The sequence below is a fragment of the Rattus rattus genome, chromosome 7, assembly GCF_011064425.1.
Source record: "Rattus rattus isolate New Zealand chromosome 7, Rrattus_CSIRO_v1, whole genome shotgun sequence".
In the NCBI taxonomy this organism is placed as follows: Eukaryota; Metazoa; Chordata; class Mammalia; order Rodentia; family Muridae; genus Rattus; species Rattus rattus.
The window spans coordinates 127,915,168-127,938,148 of NC_046160.1; the positions used below are offsets into that span (position 1 = coordinate 127,915,168).

Here is a 22,981-nt window from a genome sequence, read left to right on the forward strand (position 1 = left end):
TTTCCCCCACAAGAGTCTATAGTCTCCCGTCAGCGTTGGGTTTTTCTGGCTGACACGGTTGGATGGTATTGACTCTGTCCTGGGTCTCATTTATTCTTCTCATGAAATCCTTACCTGTGCATGGATGATACCTTCTTTGTATACAGGATCTTTTCAGGTGTCTCCGAGCCTCTTAGCTTTGAGGTCATAAACTTCTGTAGTCTGTGCTTCTCCTGAAATCTCTTTACTTCCACCTCAGTCTTAGAAGATAACTTTGCTAGGAATAACAATGTCGACTGACTGCTCTTGGAGTCTTGAAATATTTAATTCCATGCTTTTCTGGCTTTTTGAGGTTTCTGCTGAAAAGTCTAATGTTGCTCTGATGTTTTTGGCTTTGTAAGAAAGCTGGTGTGTTCCTTTTTGCAAATTTTATTGGGTTCCCCCCCCCACTGTTTTTTACAGTCTTAACATTTTAACTACAATGTGTCATAGAGTGGTTCTTCTCTGACTGTATCTGGAGTCCTCTTGTACCTGGGTGTCCACTTCTTTCCCTAGATTTCAGAGATTTTCTGCTATAATTTCATTTGAGTAGATTTTCTATGTCCTTGGTATATATGTGTGTGTGCACACAAACACACATGAGGAGGTCAGAGGTAAACTAGGTGGGCTTACCACTGTGCTTCGGGGATCCTCCTGTCTCTGTACACACCCCACATTCTCGGCACTGGGGTTACAAATGCATGCGTGTTCGCCTGCCTTTTCCCATGGGTTCTGGAGATCCGAACTCGGGTCCTCACAATTGTGCGGTAGACATTTTGACTAAGACATCGCCCCAATCGCAGTTTGATTTTCAATCTCTGTTCCTTTTTGATCCGAAGTTTAGCCCCTGATCATGGCCCATTTTTATTGTGAATGTGGGTAATACTTGGGGTTGGGGGGGTTAGAGGCATTTTTTCTGTTTATTTCTGAAATTGTAATTTAATTACATGTCTTTCTTCTCTTTCCTCCTCCCAAACTCTCCTATCTATCCCTTCTACCCTTCTTTGATTTTGTGGTCTTTTTTTCCAGTTAATTTTTATTGCAATCATCTATGTATTTGTATATATGCTTCTCCTAAATATAGCCTGTCGGGTCCACACAGTGTTTCTTCTGCGTGTGTTTCCAGGCCTGACAGTTCGACACTGGACAGCCAATGCTGTGCTTTTCCCTGGAGAGGACCATGACCCACTCCAGCCTTGCTCTGATGCCTACAGATCTTTGTGTAGGGCAGAGTCCTCCTGGACTTGTCCCCAATGCAGTTTGGCCTGTTTATTGGTGTCCTCCTTGTTCCCCTCGCGTTTGGGCATCATACCAGCGAGATTTTACGAATGTAGCTTCTGATGGTACCAGGAGATGAGACCTCACAGCAAAGTCTCTTACTATCTTTCCTTCTCCCACAATGTCCCCTGAGCTTTATGGGTGGCAGTGTTATGTATCTGTCCACTGGGACTGGGACACAATAGTTCTGCATATTGATTGGTTGTGATTTCCTACAGTGGCCTCTGTCTGTTGCAAAGAGAAGTCTCCTTGATAAGGGGTGAAGACTACATTTACTGTATGGAATATATAGGGTATATATAGGGTCTAAGAGTGAATGTCTATCGATTGTTGTTAGGGAGTCTGCTGGTCTAGTGAACTAGTGGTTGTAGAGACTTCTCCAAAGACCGTGATTTCACTGAGTGGTTTTCCAGGTTTCCTCCTCGATGAGCTGATCCTAAGTCCAATTAGAGAGCTGTTGGTACCTGCCAGGGTGTGCCCACCACTACTGCATCCCATACAGTTATCATTCCATGCTGACCCATCAGAGCTGGGTAGAACTGATGGTTGCTGCCCTCCTTTGGAAGCTTGCATGGTGCCTTCTGGTACCATGAAAACTAGTCCTCAGGGAGGGGGCTCCTCAGTTCAGGGGTGTGTGGGTCCTGTTTTTGAAGTGCATTGTCTCTTCAGAAATAAGAACTTCCTGCCACCTCTGGGGTATAATCAAGGGCAAAAAAATAGGATCTGTTCTGGATGTCTCTTGGGGAACCTTAGCCAACATTAGAAAGGAGACTTCTCATGTCCTGAAGAGAGGAAACGCCATAAGCCTTACGAGAAATTTTCATTTAATTTATATATGTATATTTATACACTGAATTACTCGCATTACAGGGTTTTGGGTGGTAAACAGACAATGCCATGATTCTCTTTGGGTCTTACTGTTACTTTACCTCCCTCCTTCTCCTTACTGATCTCCCTCCTCCTTCCCAAAGGAGTTCCCCATTCCCCTCTTCCCTGTCTGATGATTTGTATTTTATCTCAGCTCTTTTTGTACCCCATGAACACTTCGGTTTGGTCTCTGATCGATCATGTCCCATAGTTTGAGTTGTTGTCACATTTAGACTTTAATTTATTATCTAGGTGACAGACAGACTGCATGACTGACTGGTACGCAGTATTTTTCTTGAAGTTGTCTTTCCTTTCTCCTCCCTCCTCTCATCATCTACCAATGGTTTTGGTTATTTGCTTATTTGATTGTTTTACTGGTTTCCATTTCATCTTGTTTTTTGTTTGTTTGTTTGTTTGTTTGTTTTTGTCCCCAACATTTCTTTTCAGCGTGTTTTTCAAAATCTTGATCTCCCTGATAAATCTCTCACCCACGATGCCAACCTCTTCCCCTCTTCCATGACTTCTTTGTCCAATCCTCAGTTGGTTTGTGTCCTCTCTGACATCGCTGATCATTTTTACAAGTAGACTTTTGCGTTCTTCGTCTTACGTTTCAACCGTTTCCCTAACTTTGTGTTCAGTAACCGAGGAGCAGTGATCTTCAGGAGGTGCTGTACTGCTTTGCTTTGCAGTGTTTCTTGGTCTGCTGTGTGAGAGTCCATCGGTTTGGATACAGCTCTCCCAGCTTCATTTGGGGAATCTTCTTGGAGAGAAGTCTACTCTTGGGCTGATACCGAACCCAGTCTAGGCAGCTGTCAGACGCCCTCCAGAGCGGTCTTTGCTTTGGGAGCATTCTTCCTTTGGATGCCAGCGTAGCAGAACAGGCTGAAAGTTATAGAGGAGAATAGAAGTGAATTTGTAAAAATGAAACCACATGATACCAGCATGGATTAGCCTCTCCTTTGCTGGGCTCTGGTGCATAGCATAAAGGGAAGCCTGTCTCTGAATCATAGCATAAAGGGAGTCCTGTGTCTGATGCACAGCATAAAGAGAGCCCTGTCACCCCACTTTCTTCTGTTATTATTACTTTTTCTAGTGCTTGACACCTTTTTCTTTTTATTGTTCGCTTGCAAAATGGGTGTGCTAACAAGGACTTGGCCTGAAGGTGAGTTTCAAAGAGAAAGCTGTACCAAGTCTCCACCCTAAAAATCCTCCAAAGAGCTTCTCCCGGCCTAGGATTTTTCCCAGCTACCGCCCCTGAAATGTCCTTTCCTCTTTTGAAAATGGGAAATGTTCCACCATGAGACGGTTTCTACCCCATTTTCCTAAACCCGGATTTAAACACCATCTTCTCCACCAGCCCCTGTCTCTTGTTTCATTTGCCTCTCCCCCAAGACCCTGGCCCACAGAAGCACTAGGCACTAGGACCTCCAGGGCCAGGTACCACTAAGAGCCTCTGTCGGTCACACTTAGCTTTGCAGCAGGTGGGCGAGGCAGGTTCTCCCACGCTCCTGAGACCAGTTCATTCAGGCTAGAGTGGTGATTACATTAGCAAAGAACATCACCGGGATGTGTGAAGGACAAAGGAAGCCAGACAAGCCCTGAGTCCAAACCTAGTCTTCATGGTTTAAAACCCACAGAGCATCAAACGCCCCTGGGGAGAGATGAGGTCATAGAAGTCCAGGGCTTGAGGAGGCTTCCAAGTTCTGAGTCCCAGCTGTAAGCTGTGAGATCCGTGGGTCAGCTACTGACTTGAGTGATAAAGTCATCTCCTGTCCTCAGAGGGCCAGGCTACTGACCACTGCTCCATTCACTGCCCAGACCCAGTCTCCAGCTAACTGAATATTGCCTCCTCCTCCCCACCACTGCGTCTCACAGGTATTTCCCAATGTAATAGCATGGACCGGAGTCCAGGGCACCCACCCAAGTGCCCCATAGACATCTGTTGAATTATCCAGTTTCTTGTGTCTAAGGGCAATAAACTAGACTGGAGACAAATGGTTAAAGACAGAAGTAGAGATGATGTACGAGGTAAAGGAAGGTAAGCTAGTTCACAGCAAGAAGAAGGCTTCTACCCTGCCGTACTACCCCAGAAGCCCTGCTGTCCTATTAGTAGGCAGTCTAACTGGAGTGAGCTATGTCATGGTGGTCTGGCTGACCGGCATCTCCTTAGCAATTAGAGGCATCTTCCCTTGACAACGTCTATTGAGATCTATTGCTTTTTTTTTTTTTTTTTTTTTTCGAGCTGGGGATCGAACCAGGGCCTTGCGCTTGCTAGGCAAGCGCTCTACCACTGAGCTAAATCCCCAACCCCTATTGCTTATTTTTAAAATGGATTATGTGGGGTTTTATTGACTTGTTTGAGCTCTTTATAAATACTAGATATTAACCAGAAGTATACTTGGTATTTCCTTTACTATATACGTTCTTTACGGTCATCTCCACTGCTATACAGAACCTTTTCAGTTTGCCATGATACTGCGTGCCCTTTCCCACAATCCTTTCCCACTTCAACGTCATGATGTTTTCTTCTAGTATTTTCATAGCTTGTAAGTCTTTGGTTGACTTTTTGTTTGGAGGATGTTATCATTAATTATACATGTATATCATGTGATTAGTTTGGTGTGTGGTGATTTGATACAGACACACAGTGTACCGGTGATTGAGTCATGGCAGTTGGCCTCTCCGTCCCCATGTCTCCTTTACTCTGTCCCAAGGCTTTGAGCTCTTCCCTCCTGCTCTTTGAACTGTAGTAGCTTCGGGATGCTATTCCATTACCGGACTTACACTTCCATCTAACAAGTTTGGATCCCTGCTGCCCAACTCCCTCTGCCTTCCCTCCCATATTCTTCCCAGCCTCTGGCGATCACCACTCCACATTAGATTGGCTTTCTCTCGGTTTCACATACAAGAAAGGATATAGCACGTCTGCCTTGCTGTGCCTGGCTTGCTCCACTCAAACTAATAAATATCCTTTGACTCCATTTTGCTGCAAATGGCAGGACGCCTTCCTTTCTTGACTAAATAGTATTCCCTGTCTACAGCATGTATTCTTGATGCATTCATCAGTCCATGGACATCTGGGTTGACCCACATCTTGGCCATCACAGACGGTGCTACAATAAGCGTGAGACATTGTTCATCAAAAACTCAAAGTTCAGTTCCCAGCACCCACATCCAGCAGCTCACACTGACCTGGAATACACCAGCATACATGGGCTCAGACGCACCCACATGCACATACGTAAAACTAAAACAGTCTTCTTAAAGAAGAGTTCCCTCTTCACACCCTCCTCAGCAGATCTGCTTTGTTTGTTTTGTTTTGTTTTGTTTTGTTTTGTTTTTTTGGTTCTTTTTTTTCGGAGCTGGGGACCGAACCCAGGGCCTTGCGCTTCCTAGGCTAGCGCTCTACCACTGAGCTAAATCCCCAACCCCAGATCTGCTTTGTTTTTAAACCATGTCTTCACCTTCTCATTGGTGTGTGGTGCTTAACTGTTTGAGTGGATCCATGTTCCAAGGCATAAGTGTGAAGGTTGGGTCCATCCTTCCACCAGGTAAGATCTAGGAATCAAATTCAAGTTGGCAGACTTGAGGGCAAGCCCCTTATTCACTGAGCCCTTTCACTTGACCCTTTAAGATTTCTTTCTCTGTCTCTCTCTCTCTGTCTCTCTCTGTCTCTGTCTCTCTGTCTCTGACTGTCTCTCTGTCTATATCTCTCTGTCTCTCTCTCTCTCTGTCTCTCCTGTCTCTCTCTGTCTCTCTGTCTCTCTGTCTCTGTCTTTCTGTTTGTGTGTGTGTTAGTTTACTTCAGGGCTCTCTGTTCTTTCCCAGTTTTCTTTCTCTCTCTCTATCTCTCTCTCTGTCTCTCTGTCTCTCTGTCTCTCTTTGTCTCTCTCTCTGTGTCTCTCTTTGTCTCTGTCTCTCTGTCTGTCTCTTTCCTCTCTCTCGTCTGTATTCTCTGTCTCTGTCTCTCTGTCTCTCTTTGTCTCTGTCTCTCCCCGTCTGTCTCTGTCTCTGTCTCTCTGTCTCTCTGTCTCTCTGTCTCTCTCCTTCTGTCTCTCTCTGTGAGTACGTGTGTGTGTGTGTGTGTGTGTGTGTGTGTGTGTGTGTGTGTGTGTGTGTATGCCTGCAGAAGCCAGAGGGGATTCCCCTGGAACTGGAGTTACAAGTGGTTGTGAGCTGACTGACCCAGTTCTGAGAATCAAACTCGGTCCTGTGGAAGAGCAGCACCCACTCTTAAGCACTGATCAATTGCCCTGCCCCTCATTTTGTTTTTGAAGCAGAGCCTCTCTGTGTAGCCCAGGCTGGTCTCAAACCGAAAATCTTCCTGCTTAAATCTCCTAGGCCACTACACCTAAATTGTATTTCTGGTCTTCTTCCTTTCAGCCACACAAACTCCTATGAGGTGGTTCTTCACATGGTTTGGGTTTGCACTTTCCCAGCAGCTGATGATGCTGACCGTGCTTTGTGAGTTTGCTAGTTGCTGTCTGTCTCAATCGAGAACTGTCCATTCAAGTCCACTGCGGGTGTTAACTGAATTATTTCTGTTTCTCTTGAGCTGTTCCTATATCTCAGACATCGATTTCTTTCAGGTGAGGAGTTGACAGAAACCAATTCTTGCCTTTCTGAGGGCTAGTGTCCACTCTATGATTGTTTTCCTTGCTTAACAAAAACTTCTCAATTTGATCTAATCCTATTTGTCTATCTTGACAATATTTTTTTTAAGTTAACATGTATGCATCGTGTGTGTCTGTGTGTGGGTATGTACACATGTGAGTGCAGTTACCAAGGAGACCAGAAGAGGGCATCAGACCCCTTAGAGCTGGAGTACAGACAGTTGTCAATTGGTTGACATGGGCGCTGGAAATCAACCTCAGGGCTTCCACTAAGCCAGTGCGTGCTCTTAACTGCTGAACCATCTCTCCAGCCTCCTGTCCATCCATCTTGTCTGTGCTCCCAGGGTCTCATCCTAAAGCATCATGGCCTGTACCAGTGTCTCCGAGCATCTCTCCCTACGTTTTCTTCTAAAACATTCATAGGTTCAATATGAGGTTCTAGTCTTCGATGCACTTTGAGTTCCTTTTATTACAGAGTAAGAGACAGAGGTCCAGTTCCAGCCTTTGGCATGTGGATGTGCAGTATCCCCAGGACCATTTATCAGAGCAGATCTTTTCTCCAGCACCTATGGTAGTATCTCTGTGGGCACACATGGGTTCCTTTCTAGACTCTGTTCTGTTCTATGGATCTATATACTCCCTGGAGCCATGGTTAATGCTGTCGCTGAGACAGGATGTCACCTGTCAATCTCCCTACTGTGTCACTTGCATGCAGGCACACATCACCACGCCCAGCCATGCACCCAGCAGCCTGCTCTTCCGGCTCCTCCAGGTCTCCAGTCATTCTCCTCTTGCTCAAGCTTGCATTGTCTGCTCATGGCTTTGGTGACTTTATATGACCTTTAGGAGCATTTACTGATGAGGTGAGTGAGTGAGAAAATACATGAACGTGTGGGCTCCCGAATGAACAGGAGGTAGCCGGGCCTGTGTATGGGTGGATGAGTCGCTGGTAAACAGTATGGTGGCTGAGTTGGCAGGTGGGTCCTGAGTGAACAGGTTCATGGAGATGTTTGTGGGTGAGTGAACTCACAAGACAGAGATCACCCTTAGCCTTGTCACTCAGCCTTCCTACTATGTGAGACAGACACCTGAACAGTCCCTGCATTACTAAGGTCCTGTTACCTCACAGGCTGTATCCTTCAACACTGAGCTGTAATAGCAGTGTTTCAATTGCCACAGCCAAGTTAACATACAAAAGGAAGGTTTGTTTGCATGTATATTGGAGGGTTATAAAGACAGGCTGAGAAGTCACACATCAACAGCTGAGAGAGAGAGCTGGATATAGGGCAAGCTATAAACTCTCCAGGCCCAAATGCAATGATGTACTTCCTCCAGGAAGGCCTCCTGATGCAATCATGTGCTTCCTCCAGGAAGACCTCCTGATGCAGTGATAAGCTTCCTCCTTGAACACCTCCTAATACAGTGATGTGCTTCCTCCAGGAAGGTCCCCTGATGCAGTAATGTGCTTCCTCCAGGAAGGCCCCATGATGCAGTGATGTGCTTCCTCCAGGAAAACCTCCTGATGCAGTAATGTGCTTCTTCCAGGAAGGCCTCCTAATGCAGTAATGTGCTTCCTCGAGGAAGGCCTGCTGATGCAGTAATGTACTTCCTCCAGGAAGACATCCTGATATAGTGATGTGCTTCCTCCAGGAAGACCTCCTGATATAGTGATGTGCTTCCTCCAGGAAGACCTCCTAGTGCAGAAATGTGCTTCCTCCAGGAAGCCCCCTGATGCAGTGATGTGCTTCCTCCAGGAAGGCCTCCTGATGAAATGATGTGCTTCCTCCAGGAAGGCCTCCTAATGCAGTAATGTGGTTCCTCTAGGAAGCCCCCTGATGCAGTGATGTGTTTCCTCCAGGAAGGCCTCCTGATACAGTGATGTGCTTCCTCCAGGAAGGCCTCCTGATATAGTGATGTGCTTCCTCCAGGAAGGCCCCCTGATACAGTGGTGTGCTTCCTCCAGGAAGGCTTCCTGATGAAATGATGTGCTTCCTCCAGGAAGGCCTCCTGATGCAGTAATGTGCTTCCTCCAGGAAGACCGCCTAAGGCAGTGATGTGCTTCCTCCAGGAAGGCTCCCTGATGCAGTGATGTGCTTCCTCCAGGAAGGCCTCCTAATGCAGTAATGTGCTCTCTCCAGGAAGGCCTCCTGATACAGTGATGTGCTTCCTCCAGGAAGGCCTCCTGATATAGTGATGTGCTTCCTCCAGGAAGACCTCCTGATGCAGTGATGTGCTTCCTCCAGGAAGGCCTCCTAATGCAGAAATGTGCTTCCTCCAAGAAGGCCTCCTGATGCAGTGATGTGCTTCCTCCAGGAAGGCCTCGTGATACAGTGATGTGCTTCTTCCAGGAAAACCTCCTGATGAAATGATGTGCTTCCTCCAGGAAGGCCTCCTAATGTAATGATGTGCTTCCTCCAAGAAGGCCCCCTGATGCAGTGATGTGCTTCCTCCAGGAAGGCCCCCTGATACAGTGATGTGCTTCCTCTAGGAAGGCCTCCTGTTGCAGTGATGTGCTTCCTCCAGGAAGACCTCCTGATGCAGTGATGTGCTTCCTCCAGGAAGGCCTCCTGATGCAGTGATGTGCTTCCTCCAGGAAGGCCTCCTGATGCAGTGATGTGCTTCCTCCAGGAAGGCCTCCTGATGCAGTGATGTGCTTCCTCCAGGAAGGCCTCCTGATGCAGTGATGTGCTTCCTCCAGGAAGGCCTCCTGATACAGTGATGTGCTTCCTCCAGGAAGGCCTCCTGATGCAGTGATGTGCTTCCTCCAGGAAGGCCTCCTGATGCAGTGATGTGCTTCCTCCAGGAAGGCCTCCTGATGCAGTGATGTGCTTCCTCCAGGAAGGCCTCCTGATGCAGTGATGTGCTTCCTCCAGGAAGGCCTCCTGATGCAGTGATGTGCTTCCTCCAGGAAGGCCTCCTGATGCAGTGATGTGCTTCCTCCAGGAAGACCTCCTAATGCAATGATGTGATTCGTCCAGGAAGGCCCTCTGATATAGTGATGTGCTTCCTCCAGGAAGGCCCCCTGATGTAATGATATGCTTCCTACAGGAAGGTCTCCTGATGCAGTGATGTACTTCCTCCAGGAAGGCCCCCTGATATAGTGATGTGCTTCCTCCAGGAAGGCCTCCTGATACACTTATGTGCTTCCTCCAGGAAGGCCTCCTAATGCAGTCATGTGCTTCCTCCAGGAAGGCCTCCTGATGCACTGATGTGATTCCTCCAGGAAGGCCTCCTGCTGCAGTGATGTGATTCCTCCAGGAAGGCCCCCTGATGTAATGATATGCTTCCTCCAGGAAGGTCTCCTGATGCAGTGATGTACTTCCTCCAGGAAGTCCCCCTGATATAGTGATGTGCTTCCTCCAGGAAGGCCTCCTGATATACTTATGTGCTTCCTCCAGGAAGGCCTCCTGATGCACTGATGTGATTCCTCCAGGAAGGCCTCCTGATGCAGTGATGTGCTTCATCCAGGAAGACCTCTTAATACAGTGACGTGCTTCCTCCAGGAAGGCCTACTGATTCAGTGATGTGCTTCCTCCAGGAAGGCCTCCTAATGCAGTGATGTGCTTCCTCCAGGAAGGCCTCCTGATGCTGATGTGCAGTGATGTGCTTCCTCCAGGAAGGCCTCCCAGTGATGTGCTTCCTCCAGGAAGGTGATGTGCTTCCTCCAGGAAGGCCTCCTAATGTAATGATGTGCTTCCTCCAGGAAGGCCTCCTGATGCAGTGATGTGCTTCCTCCAGGAAGGCCTCCTGATACAGTGATGTGCTTCCTCCAGGAAGACCTCCTGATGCAGTGATGTGCTTCCTCCAGGAAGGCCTCCTGATGCAGTGATGTGCTTCCTCCAGGAAGACCTCCTAATGCAGTGATGTGATTCCTCCAGGAAGGCCTTCTGATATATGTGTGATGTGCTTCCTCCAGGAAGGCCTCCTGAGGCAGTATTGTGCTTCCTTCGGCAAGACTGCCTGATGCAGTGATTTGCTTTCTCAAGGAAGCCCTCCTATTGAATAATGGTGCTCCCTCCAGGAAGCCTCCTGATGCAGTGATGTGCTTCCTCCAGGAAGACCTCCTCATCTTCCTCCAGGAGGGCCTCCTGATGGGATGTACTGCCTGAATGCTTGCTTCCTCCAGGAAGGCCTCCTGATTCAGTGATGTGCTTCCTCCAGGAAGACCTCCTAATGCAGTGATGTGCTTCCTCCAGGAAGGCCTCCTGATGCAGTGATGTGCTTCCTCCAGGAAAACCTCGTGATGCAGTGATGTGCTTCCTCCAGGAGGGCCTCCTGATGCAGTGATGTACTGCCTCTAGAAAGACCTCCTAATGCAGTAATGTGCTTCCTCCAGGAAGGCCTCCTGATTCAGTGATGTGCTTCCTCCAGGAAGGCCTCCTAATGCAGTGATGTGCTTCCTCCAGGAAGGCCTCCTGATGCAGTGATGTGCTTCCTCCAGGAAGGCCTCCTGATGCAGTGATGTGCTTCCTCCAGGAAGGCCCCCTGATGTAATGATATGCTTCCTCCAGGAAGGTCTCCTGATGCAGTGATGTGCTTCCTCTAGGAAGTCCCCCTGATATAGTGATGTGCTTCCTCCAGGAAGGCCTCCTGATGCACTGATGTGATTCCTCCAGGAAGGCCTCCTGATGCAGTTATGTGATTCCTCCAGGAAGACCTCCTAATGCAGTGATGTACTTCCTCCAGGAAGGCCCCCTGATGTAATGATATGCTTCCTCCAGGAAAGCCTCCTGATGCAGTGATGTGCTTCCTCCAGGAAGGCCTCCTGATGCAGTGATGTGCTTCCTCCAGGAAGAGCTCCCAGTGATGTGCTTCCTCCAGGAAGGCCTCCTGATACAGTGACGTGCTTCCTCCAGGAAGGCCTCCTGATACAGTGATGTGCTTCCTCCAGGAAGGCTCCCTGATGCAGTGATGTGCTTCCTCCAGGAAGGCCTCCTGATGCAGTGATGTGCTCCCTCCAGGAAGGCCTCCTGATGCAGTGATGTGCTTCCTCCAGGAAGGCCTCCTGATACAGTGATGTGCTTCCTCCAGGAAGAGCTCCTTATGCTATGATGTGCTTCCTCCAGGAAGGCCTCCTAATGCAGTGATGTGCACCCTCCAGGAAGGCTCCCTGATGCAGTGATGTGCTTCTTCCAGGAAGGCCTCCTGATGCAGTGATGTGCTTCCTCCAGGAAGGCCTCCTAATGTGATGTGCTTCCTCAGGAAGGCCCCTGATGCAGTTCCTCCAGGAAGACCTCCTGATGCAGTGATGTGCTTCTCCAGGAAGGCCTCCCTGATACAGTGATGTGCTTCCTCCAGGAAGGCCTCCTGATACAGTGGCGTGATTTCTCCAGGAAGACCTCCTGATATAGTGATGTGCTTCCTCAGGAAGACCTCCTAATGCAGTAATGTGCTTCCAGGAAGGCCTCCTGATACAGTGATGATTTCTCCAGGAGGGCCTCCTGATTCAGTGATGTCCTGCCTCAGGAAGACCTCCTAATGCAGTAATGTGCTTCCTCCAGGGAAGGCCTCCTGATAAATGATTTCCTCCAGGAAGGCCTCCTGATACTTCCTTCCTCAGGAAGGCCTCCTGATTCAGTGATGTGCTTCCTCCAGGAAGGCCTGATACAGTGATGTGCACCCTCCAGGAAGGCCTCCTGATGCAATGATGTGCTTCCTCCAGGAAGGCCTCCTGATACAGTGATGTGCACCCTCCAGGAACGCCTCCTGATGCAGTGATGTGCTTCCTCCAGGAAGAGCTCCTTATGCTATGATGTGCTTCCTCCAGGAAGGCCTCCTAATGTAATGATGTGCTTCCTCCAGGAAGGCCTCCTCATGCAGTGATGTGCTTCCTCCAGGAAGGCCTCCTGATACAGTGATGTGCTTCCTCCAGGAAGAGCTCCTTATGCTATGATGTGCTTCCTCCAGGAAGGCCTCCTGATACAGTGATGTGCACCCTCCAGGAAGGCTCCCTGATGCAGTGATGTGCTTCCTCCAGGAAGGCCTCCTGATACAGTGACGTGCTTCCTCCAGGAAGGCCTCCTGATTCAGTGATGTGCTTCCTCCAGGAAGACCTCCTAATGCAGTGATGTGCTTCCTCCAGGAAGGCCTCCTGATACAGTGACGTGCTTCCTCCAGGAAGGCCTCCTGATTCAGTGATGTGCTTCCTCCAGGAAGACCTCCTAATGTAGTGATGTGCTTCCTCCAGGAGGGCCTCCTGATGCAATGATGTACTGCCTCTAGAAAGACCTCCTAATGCAGTAATGTGCTTCCTCCAGGAAGGCCTCCTGATACAGTGACGTGCTTCCTCCAGGAAGGCCTCCTGATTCAGTGATGTGCTTCCTCCAGGAAGACCTCCTAATGCAGTGATTTGCTTCCTCCAGGAAGACCTCCTAATGCAGTGATGTGCTTCCTCCAGGAAAACCTCCTGATGCAGTGATGTGCTTCCTCCAGGAGGGCCTCCTGATGCAATGATGTACTGCCTCTAGAAAGACCTCCTAATGCAGTAATGTGCTTCCTCTAGGAAGGCCCCCTGATACAGTGATGTGCTTCCTCCAGGAAAACCTCCTGATGCAGTGATGTGCTTCCTCCAGTAAGGCCTGATACAGTGATGTGCACCCTCCAGGAAGGCCTCCTGATGCAGTGATGTGCTTCCTCCAGGAAGACCTCCTAATGCAGTGATGTGCTCCCTCCAGGAAGGCCTCCTGATACAGTGATGTGCACCCTCCAGGAAGGCCTCCTGATGCAGTGATGTGCTTCCTCCAGGAAGAGCTGCTTATGCTATGATGTGCTTCCTCCAGGAAGGCCTCCTAATGTAATGATGTGCTTCCTCCAGGAAGGCCTCCTCTTGCAGTGATGTGCTTCCTCCAGGAAGGCCTCCTGATACAGTGATGTGCTTCCTCCAGGAAGAGCTCCTTATGCTATGATGTGCTTCCTCCAGGAAGGCCTCCTGATACAGTGATGTGCTTCCTCCAGGAAGCCTCCTGATGCAGTGATGTGCTTCCTCCAGGAAGGCCTCCTGATACAGTGATGTGCTTCCTCCAGGAAGGCCTCCTGATACAGTGATGTGCTTCCTCCAGGAAGGCCTCCTGATGCAGTGATGTGCTTCTTCCAGGAAGGCCTCCTGATGCAGTGATGTGCTTCCTCCAGGAAGACCTCCTGATACAGTGATGTGCTTCCTCCAGGAAGGCCTCCTGATACAGTGATGTGCTTCCTCCAGGAAGGCCTCCTGATGCAATGATGTACTGCCTCTAGAAAGACCTCCTAATGCAGTAATGTGCTTCCTCCAGGAAGGCCTCCTGATATAGTGATGTGCTTCCTCCAGGAAGGCCTCCTGATACAGTGATGTGCTTCCTCCAGGAAGGCCTCCTGATACAGTGATGTGCTTCCTCCAGGAAGGCCTCCTGATGCACTGATGTACTTCCTCCAGGGAGGCCTCTTGTCCTAACAGTAACATAACCTCCCCAAACAGCTCCACCCCCTTGGGACCAAATGCTCTAACACAAAAGACTGTAGAGGATATTTTTGCATCGGAACCAGCACAGTCCCTGAGCTCCATGAGGCTCCACCTGCTGACTGTGGCTCAGTCTAGAGAATCTGCATGGCATGCACGGGCTCTGAGTTCAACCTCCAGCCTGCAGGAGAGAGAGACTGGCTCTACAATCTAAGCTGAATGCCTGCCACCCCCATGAATCTCAATGTCCCTGCATCATACAATGAAAAAAAGCCTGTGTTTCAGGACCCGGGGGTGACCACTGGCAAAGGTGAGAACAACACCACCTGGGTAAGGGTAAGTCCTGCCTGTCAGAAGAGCATGCCAGCCCTGCTGAGGCTGCCAAGGGCACAGCAGGAGGCAGCCCCACCAGGCATGCTCTGCGAGTGTGTGTGGGTACAGCCTGGCTGGCAGGAGGACTGGAGCAGGGAGCCAGAGCCTCCCAGGCGCTCCTGCCCTCTGACCCAGTTGTTCACTTCTAGGAACCAACCCTAAGGCCATAATCAAGGATTCCTGCAGAGCCTAGCCTAAGGCCAGGTTAGCCAGGCCACAGCCCAGAGTCGGTGCCAACACCCTGGGGTCCTCCTCTGTGGAGTGCTGCGCAGCCGTGGGAAGCCAGGCTTTTAGAACGTCTAGATGGCATGAAGCTGGCAGTAGAATCAGTGAAAGGTCAGGGTGGGAACCACTGCACACGGATGTCCTTCACAGGAAGCTGTTTGGGCATTCGTTTTTAAATGGCCCAGATGGAAGCACCCTAACCTTCCTGCCAATCCCTAGGGACTCCCCAACTAGCCCCCTCCCGAAAGTTGGTACCTAAAGCCAGAACCCAGACCTCTCCCTGCCCCTCCAAATCCCTGGCCTCGCCTACCGCCCCTGGGAAACTGATGATGGAATCTTACTGGTGAACTGGCTTTGCTGACTACCCCATTTCTTTCTACCCTTCCAAGATCATCTGAAGGGAGCAGAGGAGCGAGGCAAGCTAGGGCGTTGGCTGGCTGGGGATTTGTCCTGACCCTACACACCCCACCCCCTCCGCCACACATACGCACTCTCCCGCACTCTCCCGGTCCCTCTCCCCACTTCCCTCCTGTTCCGGACTTGTAGCAGCCTGCTTCAGAGCCCAGAAAAAAAAAAAATGCTTGGAGTCAACCGGCTGAGCATACCCAAGCTCGTGGCTTTGTCTCTCAGTGCTGCCCCCTCCAGACTCAGTTTCCCTTCCCGGGAAGGAAGCATAATCACACCCCTGCCCCGGGACAAGTGAGAGTCCGTGGAAGAAACAAACCGTGTATGGTGTGAAGGGGTGCCCTTTGGAGGCTTCTCCTGGAGCCCCCAGGCCCTGAAAAGCCAGAGCAAAGCCAAGCCAACAGCTGCTTTAAAGGCATTCAACTCCCCTTACAGCCCCAGGGCAAAGCCAGGCATGAAGGCGGAATCAAGACCCCAACAGAATTCCGTAATGAACGCTCTGCTGTCTCAGTTTATGAGAGAATACATAAGACGTGTAATTGCTTTTGTATTTCGGACACTCATTAGAAGAATAATAAATGTTATTATTTATTAATATGGCAATGAATCATTCGGTTTTTTAAATTAAACATTAAACCGCTAACAAATTAAATGTAAATTATTAGCCCCGCGGATGATGGAGAGGCTCCCGGGAGAGGGGGCAGCTCGCTGGCTGCGCAGAAGCACGCCGCATGGCCCGGGACACAGCCGCAGGGCCGGGGTGAGGCGAGGACAAGGCGGCTCGTGGGCTCAGCCTGCCCCCTGCCGGCCATCAGCAGAAGCGCAGCAGTCCCGAGCGCCCCATCCGCCCTGCGCCGGACCGATTCCTCTGGATCCTTCTAGAAGCAACTACGCCACTGGCTGTCAGGCGCCTGCGCTCTTGTCCCGCATGAATTTTTGCTGCGCAGTCCTAGTGGGGGAGGGCTATCTGGCTTGGAAATGCGTGCTCCCTTGGAAGAAAATCACCTCCCCTGCCCTCTGCAGCCTGAACCACAGTTCCTGGTACACTGTCGTGACTAATATTCATCCCACTTGTAGGGAAAAAAGCACAGAGATTCTCAGTGCCTAGCCGAGGTTGCACAGCCAGCAGCTGGTGGACTGGAAATTGCAGTCCAGCTGTGCCCACCCCAAAGTCTGAGTTGATCTTGTGTTGCTTGTTTACCTCTCAGGAGTTGGGGTCCCAGGCTGGTTTTCCGGAACCCAAAAAAGAGGCACCCGTGTGAAGAGCCAAGGGAGTTCTTTCCAACGGGCTAAACACCAAATACCAAGTTATCTAGTGCACATAGCTGTCCAATAAGGTAGGCACACGCCCACGCCCATTTCCAAGATGTGCAAGCTGAGGCAGAGAAAGACTGCAGCAGGCAAGAAATTAGAACTAGTACCTGCCAACTCAAACTTGGCTCCTGATCACTCCATTCCTCAGGAGCAGTGGACAACACTCCTGCCGACTCCTCGTGTGCCCACTCCCCTGTATAATACACACACACACACACACACACACACACACACACACACACACACACACACACACACACACACTGGCCAGTACCCATCCCTTAGAGGAGCACTATGCTCAAATCATATGAGTCCTTGTCGATGTTTCCAGAGCGTTGGGGGCTTGGGGGCTTCAGTGGGTCACTTACACAGACAGTGCTATGGCGGCCCTCTGGGACCTCCTTATTCTTTAAGGTAGATCTCCGGAATTGAGACACTCGAACCCTAGTCCCAAGCAGTAGGGCTTCTTGGAAAAATACCAGACACTCACTGGGAGACAGATTTCTTGGGAAGGGGCTCACGGCCCACCCCAAACTGAGGGGGATAGCACTCTGCTGTGAGTCCAAGCTGGTGGGACAGAGAAGTCCAGCCCATGGGCAACCCTGGTTTCTGACATTCCTCCCTCTCTAGGTAAGCCCTGGCAGCACTGCTATGGGGTCCGAAAGCAGAAACACAGCCGGGGGTCCCAGGCCTCTGTTTGACTCCTTAACTGTGTGTGGTCTCTGCCCTGGGCTGCCCCCTTAGCTCCCCACAATATCCTTCCTGCCTTGGTCAGTCTAAATGGGTGCCTGCTATCCAGAAAGCCACCCTCCTTCAGATTATCAGTTTCCCCCTCAAATCAGGCACCAGCAAGCCTGGCTTAAGGACCCTACATCATCCGACAGATTGAGCCACGCTTTGTTTCCCTTGGGTCTCCCCTGCCCCTCTGACGCCCACCCCTGGGAGAGGACGGTCCGGTGAAGGAAAAGTGAAGGAAGTCCCTGCCTTTCTTTTGGCCCAAGCTGGGAACCACTGGAGGTTGAGTTGTGAATTTGTTCCAGCTTTCCTCTGGACCCGGATGTCCCACCTTAGCAGTGAGGTGCTACAAGGTACCCCAGTAGGAGTGTGCAGAAGGTGGGAGGGGCTGAGCCCAGGACCCAGTTCCAGGTCAGTTTGGGTCAGCAGCGTCGCCATGCAACGGGCGCCAGAATGAGGCTTGTGCGTCTGCCTCCTGTCTGGGTCCTGCCCCAGGAGGGACTGACAGAGCTATTATTGCTGTCCTAGCGCAGGGCCACTCAGACACCAGCTAATTTGTTTCAATCGCGCCCCCTCCCTTATTGATCAGTGCTTTCGTAGGGTGTTGCGTTAAATGACTTGTCGCCATAGCAACCATCAGATACTCCTGGGGACCGATGAGTCTGTTTCCTGAGCCAGATCGCCCCCTAAGAGCGCGAGGGAACAAATCTCTTTTCATATCGTGGCTGTCTGCTGAAAGGTACAGGATATTGCTCAGAACGAGTCATTTTGAAAAAACAATATTAAAAAAGAACATAACCAGGTTTTTCAACAGATTATAAAGTTGTTTCATAAGGTGCCTTCCTCTTAAGAAATATGAAATCAGATTTTAAAACCTTTGACCAAGTTAATCTTTCTCCTGACTACTTTGTCTCTCCTTAGGTTATAAGCTGAAATATGGAAGCACTTCCCCGCATAAAGACATCAGCCGTATCATTTATTAGGAGAAAAATTGAAAACAGACTAAAAGTACAGTAATGGAAGATTCAAATAAACTACAGTTCACACACCTGTGAGCATGTTATCGAGATGTTTAAAATGTTACTTATGAGAGAGACATTTCCGTCGATGGGGAGAGGAAACAAGATTTTTAAGCCTGTCTGCAAGGCGCATTTAATGAACACGAAACAAGCCCCAGCACCGGAAGGGAGGCGACACTTGAGCACCCACTGTGTGGCCCGCCCTTTCAGGGTCTTTAAAAAAACAATAATATGCATCGTTACTTTTCAAAGAAAAAAATGTATGAGTGCGTGTGTGTGTGTGTGTGTGTGTGTGTGTGTGTGTGTGTGTGTGTGTGTGTGTTGTTAGGGTACCCGTTTCAATCCCGTTTCAACCCCCAGGTTAACAATGAAAGCAAAAATCCCAAATTCTGAAAGGGAGGAAAGAATTAGGGGCATAAGCCCCCCGGCCAGTCTTCAGGCTCTGGGAAAGAAAGACCTGCAGCTCCCCCACGAGGACGCTCACACATTGGTGAGAGACGTTTTGTCTGCGGGGCGCCTGGAGGTTTCTGGAAGCCAGGTGCTGCTGGGGTGCTGAGGGGGGGGCTGCTGTGTGCAGGGTGGGTCACTGCAGAACTGGACATCTATAAAGACAACATGGTACCGTGGTGCGTGTCATCCTTAGACTGCACACGCTAGCACCATTTGTGTTTCTAGACCCGAAACAAGGTCCTGTGGCTGCCCTGGTCTAAACCATCCTTAGTGTGGCCCGGCACCTTGCTGTGGCTTGCCCTGCCTTCAGACAGAATGTAACTTTGTATTAGGAAACAAGTAGGTTAGGAAGTGCCCTCATCCTGACTCCTTTGTTCAGGTGGTCAGACAGGGGCTGGAAAGAGGCTTTGTGCAGATGTAGAGCCCCGCACATCCCCCACCTCCAGTGTGTTGGAGAAGCTGGGCTAGCCTCACATCTTCGTGTGGAGCCTGCAGTACCGTGAGCGCCACCTTCAGTCCGCCCAAAGCAACTACAGCACAACCTGCAGCACCTCTTTTTTTTTTCTTTTTTCCATTTTTCAGCTTTGTCATTCTGCGTGCTCTTTCTGCTGGGTAGGACAGGGGACAGCTGGAACCATGTGCCAGGCCACTTTTACCCCACTACTTCCCACCTCTACACACTTATTCGTTGCCAGCTGTCATAGGAACCTAAGATGGAGAAGCACTGGGGGTCTTAAGTGACAATTACAACCCACAGTGATTTGACCTTAGCAGGATCTGGCTGCCAATGACACATCAGGTATATTATCCCGCTGTTCTCCACACTCGAAGCCACAAGTCAGAGATGCAGAGCCCTTTGACAAATATTGGGATGTGAAAAAGACTGTGTTTGAGACGTGCATGGCACACAGTAGGTGGTCACTAAATGGCAACTGCACCCGCGGGCCCCTTCCCAGCTAAGTCCCACCAGAAAACATCTCCCATAGGATGGCCCTAGTCTCCAGTCCCAGGTAATCAGAGGGCGAGGCCCGCAGGTCTGCTTCTGGCTGAGGATGAAATCTCCTCAAAGCCTGGGCCCCAGAGAGCCCCTCCGTGCAGAGGGGCACGGCCTAGGCAAAGCCGCTGGCCTTCTGCAGTCTGTCTGATCTCAGGGTGTGGTGGTGCATGAAGAGATGGGTTGAGGCAGATTTCCTTTCTGCCCCCATCCTACTTCGGTGATCCTGAGCGTGTCGTTTCACCTCTCTGACATCCCTGTCGTCTGTGGCACGGATTTGCAGATGCAAAGCTCTCTTGGCAGGCCTCCTGCTGGGATTAGCTGAGCAATGGGTGTGGCCGGGTAAGCCTTCTACCTAGGCAAGCTTGCACCCGGGCACTCAAGGCTTTGTTCCTCCTGACAGATGTCACCAGCCAGCTCCTGAGGCAACCCCTGTGTTCCTCTGCAGATCTAGAGGGGCGATAAGGGGGGCAAGAGGGTAGTTGCCTTGCCTGAGGCTGAGGTGGGACGGACAATGCACACAGCTTTTAAAGGGCAGAACCACCGCCCTCTAGTTTTGTGGTCCAGGGTCTTAAGCAAGCTCTTTACCTCAGCATAGCTCTGTAGACAGAAGCTTAATTTAACAATCTCTTCTTTCATCCAGTCCCTATGACTCGTGGCTCACACTGAGCCCTGTCCATTCAACCTCTGCCAGCAGGGGGCGTGCTGGTCCGTTCCACCCCTGCCAACAGGGGCAGAGCTGGCCCGTTCCACAGCAGGGGGATGTACTGGCTCAGTCCACCCCTGCCAACAAGGGCGGGGGGAAGGAGGGTTGTGGGGGATGCTGATCCGTTCCACTCCTGCCAGCAGGGGCGGTACTGGGGCTACTTTCATAACACAGCGTTCAGTTGTTCCTGGTAACTGGAGAGCCTTACGAACTTCATTCTCCTCCTCGTCTTCTTCTTAAGAGGACTTGGGATTTTCTAAGAATCCCATCAGTGGAGGATGCACCTAAACCTGTAGACTTGATGCACCAGGGGAGGATCCCACCCAGGGAGCCCCACCCTCTCAGAGAAGAAAGGGAGGGGATGGTTGGGAGGAGGACAGCGTTTGGGGTGTTAATTAATTAATTAAAATAACCCCATCAGTGGCTGCAGAATTTTCCAGGCTGAAGAAATGGCCAGTGTCTGGCTTGGAAAGCGCACATCCTACCTTGGAGCAGATCAGGTAGCATCTCTAAGCCCCAGGGCAGCCCTCCTCTTCTCTCAGCAGGCATAAGCCTCAGAGAACCCAGACCTGGGGAATATGAAACACAGCAGCCTGTGGCCCTGATGAGGTTGAGTTTCTTTAATTTATTTAATTTAATTTTTCAACTCATGTCCCAAATAACAGAATTCCCAAGGTAGATGAGGGGTGTCAGGTGTAGATCTGTTAAAGCCCACCACTTGAGAATACATTTCCCTCTCCCCTTTTGGGGGGGCCATTACACCCACTGGCTGTCTTAAAACCCACATGACCTTTGACCTAGGAACTACTTCTGGGAATCAATGTTAGTCATAAAGACAGTTCCAAATCTGATATTTTGATATTGTACATGGGCAGAGCAGAAAGGGCCTCACGGTGGCGAAAGGGGTTAAACTGAGCAATCTCTGCTTCCGCCGTGCCCTAGAATATAAATATGAATATGGATACGGAGAGATGGCTCAGTGGTTAAACACACTGGATGCTCTTCCAGAGGACCCGGGTTCAATTCCCAGCACCCACCTGGCAGCTCACAACCATGTTTAGTTCCAGTCTTCTGGTCTCCTCCAGCTCAAAAATGGTACACAGACACGCATGTGTGCAAAACACTCACAAGCGTAGAACACAGGTAAATTAATCAGGCACTGCGAGGAAGTGTCTCAGAGAGCTGTCGATTAAAAGAAGCAGACAACACAGCACTGTGGACTGAACGCCATCGGGTTCCAGAAACGCCTCTAGGGCTCCGTCTAAGCCTGTACCTAATGTGTGCCTGTACCTAATGTGTGCAGGGACAAGCGAAGGAAAGAATACATAAAATGCTAATGGCCTTTGCTTCTGGGTGGCTTCTCTCACCTTTAGAAAGTTCTCTGCGGGGGTTGGGGATTTAGCTCAGTGGTAGAGCGCTTGCCTAGCAAGCGGAAGGCCCTGGGTTCGGTCCTCAGCTCCGGAAAGAAAAAAAAAAAATAAGCGAACAACATAGAAAGTTCTCTGCGGTCTTTTGTTTGTTTTCCTCACGTAATGAATGATAAAGCATCTGTGTCTCTGAACACCTCGCTGGGGCTGGCTGCTCGGATCCGGTTCCTCCTGTAACCCCTCGGGACAAGTCACCTGACCTCTCTGCTTCTGATTTCTCACCTGTACAATGCCAGCAGCGGCTGCCTCCGTGTTTTAAGGGTTGAAGTTAATGTATGCAAAACGTTCAGCTTGTGGACTCAAAGATAATAACACCCCAGCGCCAGCTGTTTTTGTTATTTGCTTAATTTTCTACGTATAAACATGTCACCGCACTGCTCTGGGGATACCACAGTGCCAGCTAGACTCCAATGGAGAGGAGATTAAGCCAACACTCACACCCGATTAATCCGCTGCGGTCGGGAGCAGTGATTAATTCATTACAGTAGGGACGATGCTGTGCGAGCACTTTGAGCAGAGCCTTGTTGAAGGTTTTGATCATTTTCTTAAGAGCATGGGAGGCACGGCACTGAACGGCTTCAAGCGGGGCGGTGATCAGAGTCCACTGGGTTGAAATTCTGCCTACGCTGTGTGCTGAGTCTTCCCATAAGGCCATGGTATGTATAGAACCAGGTGGAAGGAGCTGGCCATGCTAGGAAAACACCCCACCCTCACCCTGCTCAGACCCCAGCAACCCTGGACCTTCAGGAAATGGACACACACACACACACACACACATGTGACCTACACAGGCCCTTGGTCATCTCTGGAATTCTGACAGGCCTCAACAGAACTGCAGGATGCTTCTCTCGCTTCTGCAATCAGATCTCTGCCCCTTCCTGACTGTCCCATCATGTTCCCCAGTCCCCCAGCCAGGCATCTCCCTGTCCCTAAATGATGTCCCGCTTGTCTCTCTTCAGACTGTATACCCTAGAAGGCAGAGATTGCCCTGATCTGAGAGGTAACAGTACTTGGGCCTAGTAGACATTCAATAAATATTTGGGAAAGTGGGGTTGTTCAGGAAACAGAGCTGAGAAGAGAAATCAGAGGAGAGTGGGTCTCAGCTCTTCTCTCTGAGCCCCTGACT

General features: G+C 50.2%; 1 pseudogene; it reads left to right on the forward strand.

Annotated features, from left to right (window-relative positions):
* Positions 1 to 15,886: 15,886 nt before the first annotated feature.
* The window catches only part of LOC116906274, a 48,532-nt pseudogene continuing 41,437 nt past the window's right edge, over positions 15,887 to 22,981 (forward strand).